This window comes from Plutella xylostella, chromosome 17 (assembly GCF_932276165.1).
Source record: "Plutella xylostella chromosome 17, ilPluXylo3.1, whole genome shotgun sequence".
Taxonomy (NCBI): Eukaryota; Metazoa; Arthropoda; class Insecta; order Lepidoptera; family Plutellidae; genus Plutella; species Plutella xylostella.
The window spans coordinates 1,301,599-1,313,540 of NC_063997.1; positions in this window are offsets into that span (position 1 = coordinate 1,301,599).

Genomic DNA, 11,942 nt, shown 5'->3' on the forward strand with positions numbered 1-11,942 from the left:
ACAGGGTCGTCTTCACACCAAGGACAGTTACTAACCACTGCGCCATTGGAGAAACCACAAAAACAACAAACACTCACACCTTGTACTAATGTACTCCCTTGCGGGGTAGGCAGAGGTGCATTGCTGCACCCACTTTTCGCCAGTGTTATGTTAGTCCCAATGTAATAGGGGGCGGGCCTTTTGCCATCTTACGGGCACATCCAAAACCCGAGAACAAATATCTGTGTTTATACAAATATCTGCCCCAGCCGGGAATCGAACCCGGGACCTTCCGCTCAGTAGTCAGGGTCACTAACCACTACGCCATTCGGTAGTCTCTGGAGAAACCACTCAAGTAACAACAATATCTCTGAAGCGACTCGACTGCAGCCTCTTATCGTCGGCTCGCCCAGTGACTTATAAATTTAACGTCCTACCGGATTTACGACCAAATTATAACTTTACTTCCAGTTTCAACGCATTAAGCTACGAAGCTTTCGAGTATTATTGTGAGCCTTAGGCTTCAGATTGCTGAAATGAAAAGTGGTTTGATTCAAGTTAAACAGAATGCGAGCGACATCGAAATGACTGGGACTTTCAGGATGATAGTTTACTCTTACAAATTAAATAAAAATGTGAACAAATTTAATGACGGATGATAGTAAAGTACATGAAAGTAAATCAATGTTTGGGATACTAGGAATTTGAATAAAAATGAAAAGTAGTTTAAATGGCCCTAAAATTCAAGTTTACATAAAATACCAATACCTGAGAATACTTAAATCCATACATAAAGGCAGGCATAAAATTGACGCGGTTCAAAGTTTGTGATTTCGTTGTCTCGAATCATTTATCTCCGAAGGAAAGTTAGTATTCGGAATAATAATATGAAATGTTACATTATTTTTCAGCTAGTTAAAATAAGATAAAGTAACTTGCTGTATTGGCTTTACCTCCTCCAAAAGCTTCGAAGGTCTTAGTTATACAAACTTAAATGTTTCACTATCGCCAACCCTACAAAGCTCGAATCAAATGTCGACCGTATTAATTTGGCGTAAAGCTCACTTTGGCACACCTTAAGCTTTCTAGTTAAGGTGATGCTGCCAAAGACATGTTTCAAAATGTACATAATTATACTATGTACCTATCTGGCCAGAATATTATCTAAGAAAAACACCCACAAATAATTAATAACTCACCTGGATCACTAAAAACAAAGCCTAGCAACCTATAATTTTCATTGTAGATTGTGATTAATGAATCACCACTTAAAGAAATAGTCCTCATCAGATCTTTTCATTTCCTTATACAGTTATTTTATATGATCTTTACTCAAGTAAGTAGGTAAATACATATAATGTACTAAAATACTATAATAGTAATACTATAAAATAAACTAAAACATACAAGTAGTTTAAATTTGATGGTTCATAAAAATAATATGATCGGCTGCTAAAGTTAAGAGGGAACCCCCCTTAAGGGTCGTGGTGACAGTTGTATAGTATTTGAAGAAAGTTCAGTGAGGATGTACGTTTGTTTGTCAGTTGTTTTGTAAGTAATAAATAACACTCATATGCATACTTTGAAAGTGTATAAGATCTGTAGGGTTTGTTAAAATGACTTCTAAAGTTATGAGTTACACGCTTAGTTGCTAGAAGTGAGTTAAAACTAAGGTCGACCACTAAACTTAAAGGTCACTTTTACGAAACACTAAGTGCCAGTTTTTCCATACTCGGTTATCTAACCGACAGGGATTGATTTATATATTAAACGTCATCTCCATATAAAATTCATGACAGATGTGTCAAAAATCAACCACTACCTACTCCCTGGTTATGCTCTAACCGACTATGGAGAAATTGGCACTAAGCATATTTAAATCAAGTTTTAAAAACATTTTGTACTAACTGCCAGATGTTTGACATGCGACTACGTTTAGCGTTTGATGAAATTACTAACTGCCTTGGTTTGACATTATACGGACAGAAAGGTTGAACTAATCTGAAAGTTCCTTCAAGTAACTTGGTAATAGCTCATGGAGCGGTGGTAGCTCAGTCGGGTAAGTGCTCGCTTCTCACGCCAGAGATGCGGGTTCGAATCCCGGCGTTGACATGTACCCATGGGTTCTTTTAACTTAATTACAATGTCGTCAGGAAACTTGCATATCTAAATTTAGAACATCTAGATAATATATGTGAACCCACCAACCCGCAGTGGACCAGTGTGGTGGGGAATGGTCCAAGCTTAGGAAGGCAGTTTAGACCTTGGGGATATGCACAAAGGTTCCACTCGAGAGAGCCAGGTGCAGGTATTTAAACCCCCACAGAGAATAGAATAGAATAGAATTGGTGATAAACTCCAAGAGGTGCCTAAGGAATAGCTGACTTAGCAAAATAACAGTCACAGCCTAGATTAATAATATACGGACGTAATACAATATCGTTAGTCACAGCACGAAAATACTAGTAAAAAAATTCAATATAATACGAGTAAATTCCTATATAGAGTTCAGTGGTGAAACAAGTGTTCGTATTTACATGTATATTGTATACAATACAACCTACAAAAAGTTGACCCTTTCAGTTGGCTTACATATTGAATACCGAATACTGTTTATTTGGAAATGTTCGCACACCGCGCTACACCGACAGAGGGAATATTCGTAAGCTAACTAAATGATTTAATATTGAAGATACGTTAAGTCTAATCCCATTATTCATAAAAAAGTTACTGGACGCTATTTTGTCGCTCTCTGTCAAAGAACAAATTGTTCTCTTTCAGAGAGTGACAGAACAGTTCAAGCGACCAGTAACTTTTTTATGAATAGGAGGGTAAGACTACAAGGGGAACATTTATAACTCTGTTAATGGTAAGTATTTGAATTTATATTTTGAAAAGATAGACAATGGTAAACATTTAGGTAGGTGCTTCAGGTAGATACACTTACGAGCAGTGAAAAGGTTAAATAGCGCATTTTTGGAGTTGCAAAACATACGTCTCAAAAATATTAAACGCATGGTATTGAGTAAAATTTTAGTAAGCCAGCGTTAGTTCTAAGCCGTAGCAAAACTTTGGTAATATTGTGGAAAGTTGGACTACACCTATCGAATGCTTCTTTTTCAGTTTTACTGCTCTCCATTTATATTTTTACTATCTACGTATGATTGCATGAGCAAACTACATCTCAGATATTATATATCATTATGAATTCCGGATACGATTTATAATTAATCTTTAATAAATAATCTTTAATAAAGTATTTTGTTTCATTAAGTTAGTTATGTTTTGGTAGGATATAAGTCACACGTTAATTGGAAGAAACTGCTATTAACATCAAGTGCATTTATGTAGACGTAAATTTATTGTGGAATAAAGAATTTAATAATAATGATACGTGTATTCTTTTATTATACCTATTCACATTGTTTTAGAGTTTTTTTTGTAATTATTGCATTTTTTATTTAACTTCGCACTGTTCGCCGTTCTATACGGCCATGTTTTCATTTTCAATAAATAGGGTTTTTTTAAGTACAGTCACGTCTGCTATATGTATAAATACTTCTACGTTTTAGCCCTTTTTCAAGGAAAGTTATTATTAATAATAATAATAATAAACATTTATTTTCAGACATATAGGTCCATAGCGTATTAGTATAAGTCTGCCAAACTACTTAAACTTAACTAAAAGTTAAAACTAGTTTTAAATGGCTGTATTTTACTGTATTTCAATCTTAATTTTGTGGTTAGACTGTAAGTCTCAATGATACATTAAAAAAGAGTTTTTGTTATTATAAAATTATTGTTATAAATCTGAATTACTCAGCAAGATTCAAGTTTATTTTTGCTCCTCAGCCGACCTCACTCGCAAGCAAATTATCTTTTTGCATTGTGCCGTTTCGACCCTAACTTAAATGAAATATGCTCCTTTCTGTTCCGGATAAAGGTCAGGGTAGATTGTGATTCGACTGTACATTTCAGTGTACAATATGGTAAGTACTTTTATCTATACAATATTATATACCTACATAATTATACACTCAGAGCCAATGAAATAGTTCCACTCACAAAATGCCGACACCAATCGACCCCAATTTTTTCAAACATTTAATTAAAAACCGGCCAAGTGCGAGTCGGGCTCGCGCACAAAGGGTTCCGTAGCAGCAAATATAATTTACAGTTAAATCAACCTATCTCAAAAACTATAAGAGATACTTTGATCAAACCAAAAATCGTTGAAAGAGTTAATTAGCATGCATCACCTCTATTTTTTTAGAATTTTATACCCCGTAGTTATAAAAATAGAGGGGGGGGGACATACTTTTTACGACTTTGAGAGCTGATATCTCAAAAACCGTTCACTTTAAGAAAAATGTTTTTTAGAAAACTTTATATCATTTTAAAAGACCTTTCCATTGATACCCCACACGGGTATGTACATCGAAAAAAAAAATTTCATCCCTCAGTTACATGTATGGGGGGCCCCACCCCCAATTCTTTTTTTTACTATTTAGTGTCATATTTTTGTAGCGGTTCATACAACACATATTCCCATCAAATTTCATCACTGTAGTACTTATAGTTTCCGAGTAAATCGGCTGTGACAGACGGACAGACGGACAGACGGACATGACGAAACTATAAGGGTTCCGTTTTTGCCATTTTGGCTACGGAACCCTAAAAATAATACCGTTTTTTGTTGATAATATTCTGATGCTCTGATAAATGTACTTCAATGTTGCAGAAGGCGTCATTAGGCTAGCATTTTCCGTCTATGAGGAATTTGGTGCTTTTCTCAGTGAACCTTTTCATTGCCCGGGAGTGTAATATATGTAAGAAATAAGTACTTTCACCGTACCTTAATATTCTTTCTGTAGAACACTTTATCATGTCAATATTTTTAACAAACCCTTTAGAAAATTTTATGAAGAACATATCAAAACGAAGCTATATTACAATAATGAATTTAAATGTATTTAGATGTATGTTTCCACAATGTGACAGAAAGTAATATTGGATAAAAGCCCAGAATGTAACCTCGCCTTAATCCTTAAACATATATAGGTATGGGCTTTGGGGAATAATAAAATTAATGATAATGAAACAGCCTTAAGGTCTTCGCACATTATAACAACTCACCGGCGACTCGACTCTATGCTAGACATTGATATTTAAGCCCTGTGTCATATGTTCAAGGATTAATTTCAAAAAATAATTATAAAGTAGTGTACAACGAGTGGCGAGGGGGGCTTGTCGCTCACGTCCGTAGGTACAAACCCTAGTTACCCTACACGTGTCCCCTGGGTGGTGCTAACGAGTGACAACGCCGAATGTCGGGCGGCGGTAAATCGACCCGACCTCCTCTCCTAGCAGAGGCGGCGATCTCCCGCCGTAAAAAAGGAGAATCACCAACACGCCTGCCAAGCGCGGTGATTATGGCAAATAAACCTCCTGATGGAAAAAACAAAGCCCCGGCCCCCAGTCCCCGGCAGCCCCGCTATCCCGGACTCCGGTAGCGGTCACGGTAACGGCGGGGCAGGGGGTGCGAAGAATCTCCGGCAGAGAGTCGGCTACCAGACCCTTGCACCTGGCAACATATAACGCACGGACACTGAGGGAAGACGTGAAGATAGAGGAGCTGGAAGAGGAAATCAGCAAGCTAAAATGGGACATTATAGGGTTATCCGAATTCCGACGAGAGGGAGAGGATACGGAAATTCTCCAGTCCGGAAACTTGCTGTACCACCGGGAGGGCGACCAACTGTCCCAAGGGGGTGTCGGGTTCATCGTCAACAAGTCCCTCGTCAACAACATCGTTGAAATCGGAAGTGTGTCGGCACGGGTTGCGTACCTCATCCTGAGAATATCTAAACGATACTCAATGAAGGTCATACAGGTTTACGCACCCACATCTAAGCACACCGATGATGAGGTCGAACTTGCGTATGAAGACGTATCGTCTGCCCTGCGTAAGCTCACTACTCATTTCACGGTGGTGATGGGAGACTTTAACGCGAAACTCGGAAAACAAGAAGGCGGCGAGACGAAAGTGGGGTCACATGGATTTGGAGTCCGGAACCATCGTGGGCAAATGCTGGCTGACTTCTTGGAGAAGGAGGGCCTCTATATGATGAACTCCTTCTACAAGAAGAAGCCACAAAGGAAGTGGACGTGGATTAGCCCCGATGGGAAGACTAAAAACGAGATCGACTTCATATTGACGGATAAGAAGCACATATTCAATGATGTCTCAGTGATCAGTAGGGTTAAGACCGGCAGCGATCACCGACTCGTAAGAGGCACTTTGAATATAAACTGCAAAATAGAACGCTCCCGTCTAATGAAGTCCACGCTCCGCCCTACTCCTGCTCAAATCCAGGATCCCGAAAGCTTTCAGTCTGAGCTTTGCGACCGCCTGATATGTTTAGAGAATTGCGTTACAGTTGACGATTTAAATAATAGGTTTGTGGAAACTGTCCGAGAGGTAGGATCGAAATATTTTTCGTCCCGAACCAACCGAGGACCTCAAAAACTCTCAGATGGGACTCTGAGTCTCATAAGAGAACGGAGAGAAATGAGGTTGCAGTCTTCAGTTGATATGGTCGAATACAGACGTCTAAACAGACAGATCGCCAAAGCAAGACGTTGCGATATGAGACGCTACAATTGCAAGCGCATTCAAGACGCAATAGAGCAAAACAAGGGCTCCAAAGTCTTTGCTAGAGATCGACCTGTTCGGCAGACTCTGTTGACCCAACTGAAGACCGACACTGGCAACACCGTTTCATCAGTGCCCGAAATTCTGGGAGAAATTGAGAGATTCTACGGACAGTTATACACCACAACACAAAACCCTATTACCAGCGGTGCTCACGACAGCCGAGCGCCACTCACCCGACACTATACCGAAGATATTCCGGACGTCAGTCTAGACGAGATTAGTATAGCTCTCAAACAGCTAAAAAACAACAAAGCTCCGGGAGATGATGGAATAACGACAGAACTTCTGAAAGCCGGCGGTAGACCGATTTTAATAGCACTTCGGAGGCTGTTTAATTCCGTCATACTCGAAGGCACAAGCCCGGAGGCATGGAGCAGAAGTGTAGTGACTTTGTTCTTCAAGAAAGGCAACAAAGCCCTATTGAAGAATTATAGACCCATTGCACTTCTGAGCCATGTGTACAAGCTGTTTTCGAGAGTTATTACGAATCGTCTCGAGCAAAGACTCGACGACTTCCAGCCACCCGAACAAGCCGGGTTCCGAAAAGGCTATAGTACCATAGATCATATACACACGCTTCGGCAGGTTATACAGAAGACCGAGGAGTATAATCTACCTTTATGTCTAGCGTTTGTGGACTATGAGAAAGCCTTTGATTCTATTGAGCTCTGGGCGATGCTTCAATCCCTTCAGCGGTGCCATATAGACTATCGCTATATCGAGGTGTTGAGATGTATGTACAATGCTGCCACAATGTCAGTTCGATTACACGAACATAGCACAAAACCGATCCAGTTGCAAAGGGGCGTGAGACAGGGAGATGTTATTTCTCCGAAACTGTTCACCTGTGCACTGGAAGATGTTTTTAAGCTTGTAGAGTGGAAAAGACTGGGCATTAACGTCAATGGCGAATATATCTCTCATCTACGATTTGCTGATGACATAGTTATTATGGCGGAAACGCTGGATGAGTTAGGCGAAATGCTCACAGACCTCAATGATGCCTCTAAACAAGTTGGGCTGAAAATGAACATGGACAAGACAAAGGTCATGTCGAACGAACATGTTTCATCATCGCCCGTAACTGTAGGAGGTGTCACCATCGAAGTTGTCGATCAGTATCCCTACCTAGGACAAGTGATCCGATTAGGTAAATCCAACTTCGATAAAGAGGTAGCTCGTAGAATCCAACTCGGATGGGCAGCCTTCGGGAAATTACGACACATCTTCACTGAAAACATACCTCAGTGTCTGAAAACAAACGTTTTCAATCAGTGCGTGTTGCCAGTGATGACTTACGGAGCCGAGACGTGGTGCTTCACCAAAGGGCTTATCCACAAGCTCAGAGTTGCTCAACGTGCTATGGAAAGGGCTATGTTAGGCGTGTCCCTGCGAGATAGGATTCGTAATGAAGAAATCCGCAGGAGAACTAAAGTTACCGACATAGCCAAAAGGATTAGCACGCTGAAGTGGCAATGGGCTGGCCACGTAGCCCGCAGAGCCGACGACCGCTGGAGTAGAAAGGTTCTGGAGTGGAGACCCCGTGTCGGCAAACGGCGTGTCGGTCGCCCCCCAACCCGTTGGTCTGATGATCTGCGGAAGGTAGCGGGAAGCCGCTGGATGCAGATGGCGGGTGACCGTTTGGGGTGGCGATCGTTAGGAGAGGCCTATGTCCAACAGTGGACTACAGAAGGCTGAGAGAGAGAGAGAGAGAGAGTACAACGAGTGGCCTACGCATCGTACACTAAATGTCTAGAAAAACTAAAGGAGTGTGAGTAGAGTTGGTGCCTCGTCGGCGTGGAGTTGTTATAATGTGCGAAGACCTTTACTCTCCCATCATTCGTCATGCTGCGGTCAGTCGAAAAGGTTCTATGGCACCTTTGCACGGAAATCACAAATTAACAATCTTGAAAATTAAAAATCTTGGTTTAATGGAAAATGCTATACTAAAATATTTATTTGAAAAATAATCACAAGTCTATTATTTTACGGGTTGGGAAAATCTTTTCATGGTGAATCGCTTTCATTGTCTCTCTCTCTCTCTCTCTCTCTCTCAGCCTTCCGTAGTCCACTGTTGGACATAGGCCTCTCCTAACGATCGCCACCCCAAACGGTCACCCGCCATCTGCATCCAGCGGCTTCCCGCTACCTTCCGCAGATCATCAGACCAACGGGTTGGGGGGCGACCGACACGCCGTTTGCCGACACGGGGTCTCCACTCCAGAACCTTTCTACTCCAGCGGTCGTCGGCTCTGCGGGCTACGTGGCCAGCCCATTGCCACTTCAGCGTGCTAATCCTTTTGGCTATGTCGGTAACTTTAGTTCTCCTGCGGATTTCTTCATTGCGAATCCTATCTCGCAGGGACACGCCTAACATAGCCCTTTCCATAGCACGCTGAGCAACTCTGAGCTTGTGGATAAGCCCTTTGGTGAAGCACCACGTCTCGGCTCCGTAAGTCATCACTGGCAACACGCACTGATTGAAAACTTTTGTTTTCAGACACTGAGGTATGTTTTCAGTGAAGATGTGTCGTAATTTCCCGAACGCTGCCCATCCGAGTTGGATTCTACGAGCTACCTCTTTATCGAAGTTGGATTTACCTAATCGGATCACTTGTCCTAGGTAGGGATACTGATCAACAACTTCGATGGTGACACCTCCTACAGTTACGGGCGATGATGAAACATGTTCGTTCGACATGACCTTTGTCTTGTCCATGTTCATTTTCAGCCCAACTTGTTTAGAGGCATCATTGAGGTCTGTGAGCATTTCGCCTAACTCCTCCAGCGTTTCCGCCATAATAACTATGTCATCAGCAAATCGTAGATGAGAGATATATTCGCCATTGACGTTAATGCCCAGTCTTTTCCACTCTACAAGCTTAAAAACATCTTCCAGTGCACAGGTGAACAGTTTCGGAGAAATAACATCTCCCTGTCTCACGCCCCTTTGCAACTGGATCGGTTTTGTGCTATGTTCGTGTAATCGAACTGACATTGTGGCAGCATTGTACATACATCTCAACACCTCGATATAGCGATAGTCTATATGGCACCGCTGAAGGGATTGAAGCATCGCCCAGAGCTCAATAGAATCAAAGGCTTTCTCATAGTCCACAAACGCTAGACATAAAGGTAGATTATACTCCTCGGTCTTCTGTATAACCTGCCGAAGCGTGTGTATGTGATCTATGGTACTATAGCCTTTTCGGAACCCGGCTTGTTCGGGTGGCTGGAAGTCGTCGAGTCTTTGCTCGAGACGATTCGTAATAACTCTCGAAAACAACTTGTACACATGGCTCAGAAGTGCAATGGGTCTATAATTCTTCAATAGGGCTTTGTTGCCTTTCTTGAAGAACAAAGTCACTACACTTCTGCTCCATGCCTCCGGGCTTGTGCCTTCGAGTATGACGGAATTAAACAGCCTCCGAAGTGCTTTCATTGAATAATATAATAATATAATATAATATTTATACTCGCGAGGAATAAAAAGTTCCAGTAACGATAGCATCAAATTACTACTAAACGGAAAAGGCTAGCTTAATGACGCCGTCTGCAATATCAAACTACAAACAGTGCAGAAAATTACCAACTAATAACGTAAATATTGCGTTCAAATTTGAAATGAAATGTTTTAAAAGGGGATATTAATTGTTGTTGGCATTTTGTAAGTGGAACTATTTAATTGCTCGTGAGTTTATTCGACCTTCATCCTGAATGAAAAAATAATTAGGTGACTTGTATAGACTTTGGGCTTCGAGTGCAAGCGGATTACATTTAAAATTGAGTTATATTTTTAAAAATAGCTTTGTGTTCTCCATCTGGCTTCCCAGAGGGTTTCTATATTTATGGCCTGGCCGGCTGGACGCATAATATTGCAAATAGAAGTAGCATTGACTGTTGCAATGTTACGTATGTTTGCAATAGCAATAGATAATGACTGTTTTTATTGAGCTATGATCTGTATAAGTTCCCTAACTTTAGACAACAGAATGGTGTATTGGTTATAGTGACTCTAATTGCTAAGCCGAAGGTCCAGGGTTCGATCCTCGGCCGGGGCAGATATTTGTTTAAAGACACATATTTGTACTCGATTATTTTTAATATGTGTTTACGGTATTTGTGTAGATATAATCTCAGCTATAAAGAAAATAATATCAGCTGTTATCACATTTCATTTCGCACTAGAAATCATGATGTATTATAGAAAAAGCAAATTGACATCTGTGTCTAGTGCTGATCGAGACAAATCATTTCTTAGAACAAGCAATTCCATTTTGGCGAAACAAACTATTCGGCGAAGATACTAAGAAGTCCATTAACTCGGGGGACCACGTTATTAATCTTGGAAACTCCAGCACAATCAATAAAGGACAATATCGTCGTCAATCGGCAATCTCAGTGATCACAAAGAGTGTCTACAAGGCAATATCTGCTTCTAAACACTCACGTAAGCTGTGCAGCCGACAACCACCTTAAACCTAACGACACAAAACCTAAACTCCTACATCCAACCAGTATCATTATCTGAGCGATCTCAGAAGTGATCGCACCTATCTTTGCTGAGGCTGAAGACCGTAACTCTTGGGGTTAGTGACTAGTTTTCCTTGAACTGAAGGAAGAAATTATTTGTGCGAATCGATAAGTGATACAGAGCTTGTTGGGAAATAAATCGACGGTGGCCGTGCTATCGACTCTTGAGATTATTATTAACTAAGAGTAGACAGTCTGCAGATGTGCACTAACTATTCACAAGCTATGGCGCCAGAATAGTGTCACCAATATCACCCTCAATAGGCCGTAACATATTATTATATGGATATTATAATATGGCGGAATTAGGCGAAAACCAATGATAAATCATTTGCGTAGTCATTCCTAGTGGCCAAAGGTGCTACCCTACCAAGCATTCTTCTGTATTGCATTGAAAGGAAAATCTTTGGTGTTAAAAGTATTTTCCTACTAACAGTAGGAAGAAAGGCGAAATCTTGTGAACATGGATCTTAAGCTTTACAGTAAATGCTTATACCTACTTATCGGGTACAATGTTTTTCGTGTGCAATAAAAATAATATAGCGCGACTACTCCGTCCGGAAAACGAGGACACGTTAACACAAATACGAATATTACTTGAAGCTTAATGACACTTACAACTCATATATAATTTAACAACCTAGTTTTTGGAAAAAAATAAAGAACATAGTAGTAGGTAGCGGCTAGTGAAAACGTTTTCTCGGCAGTGACA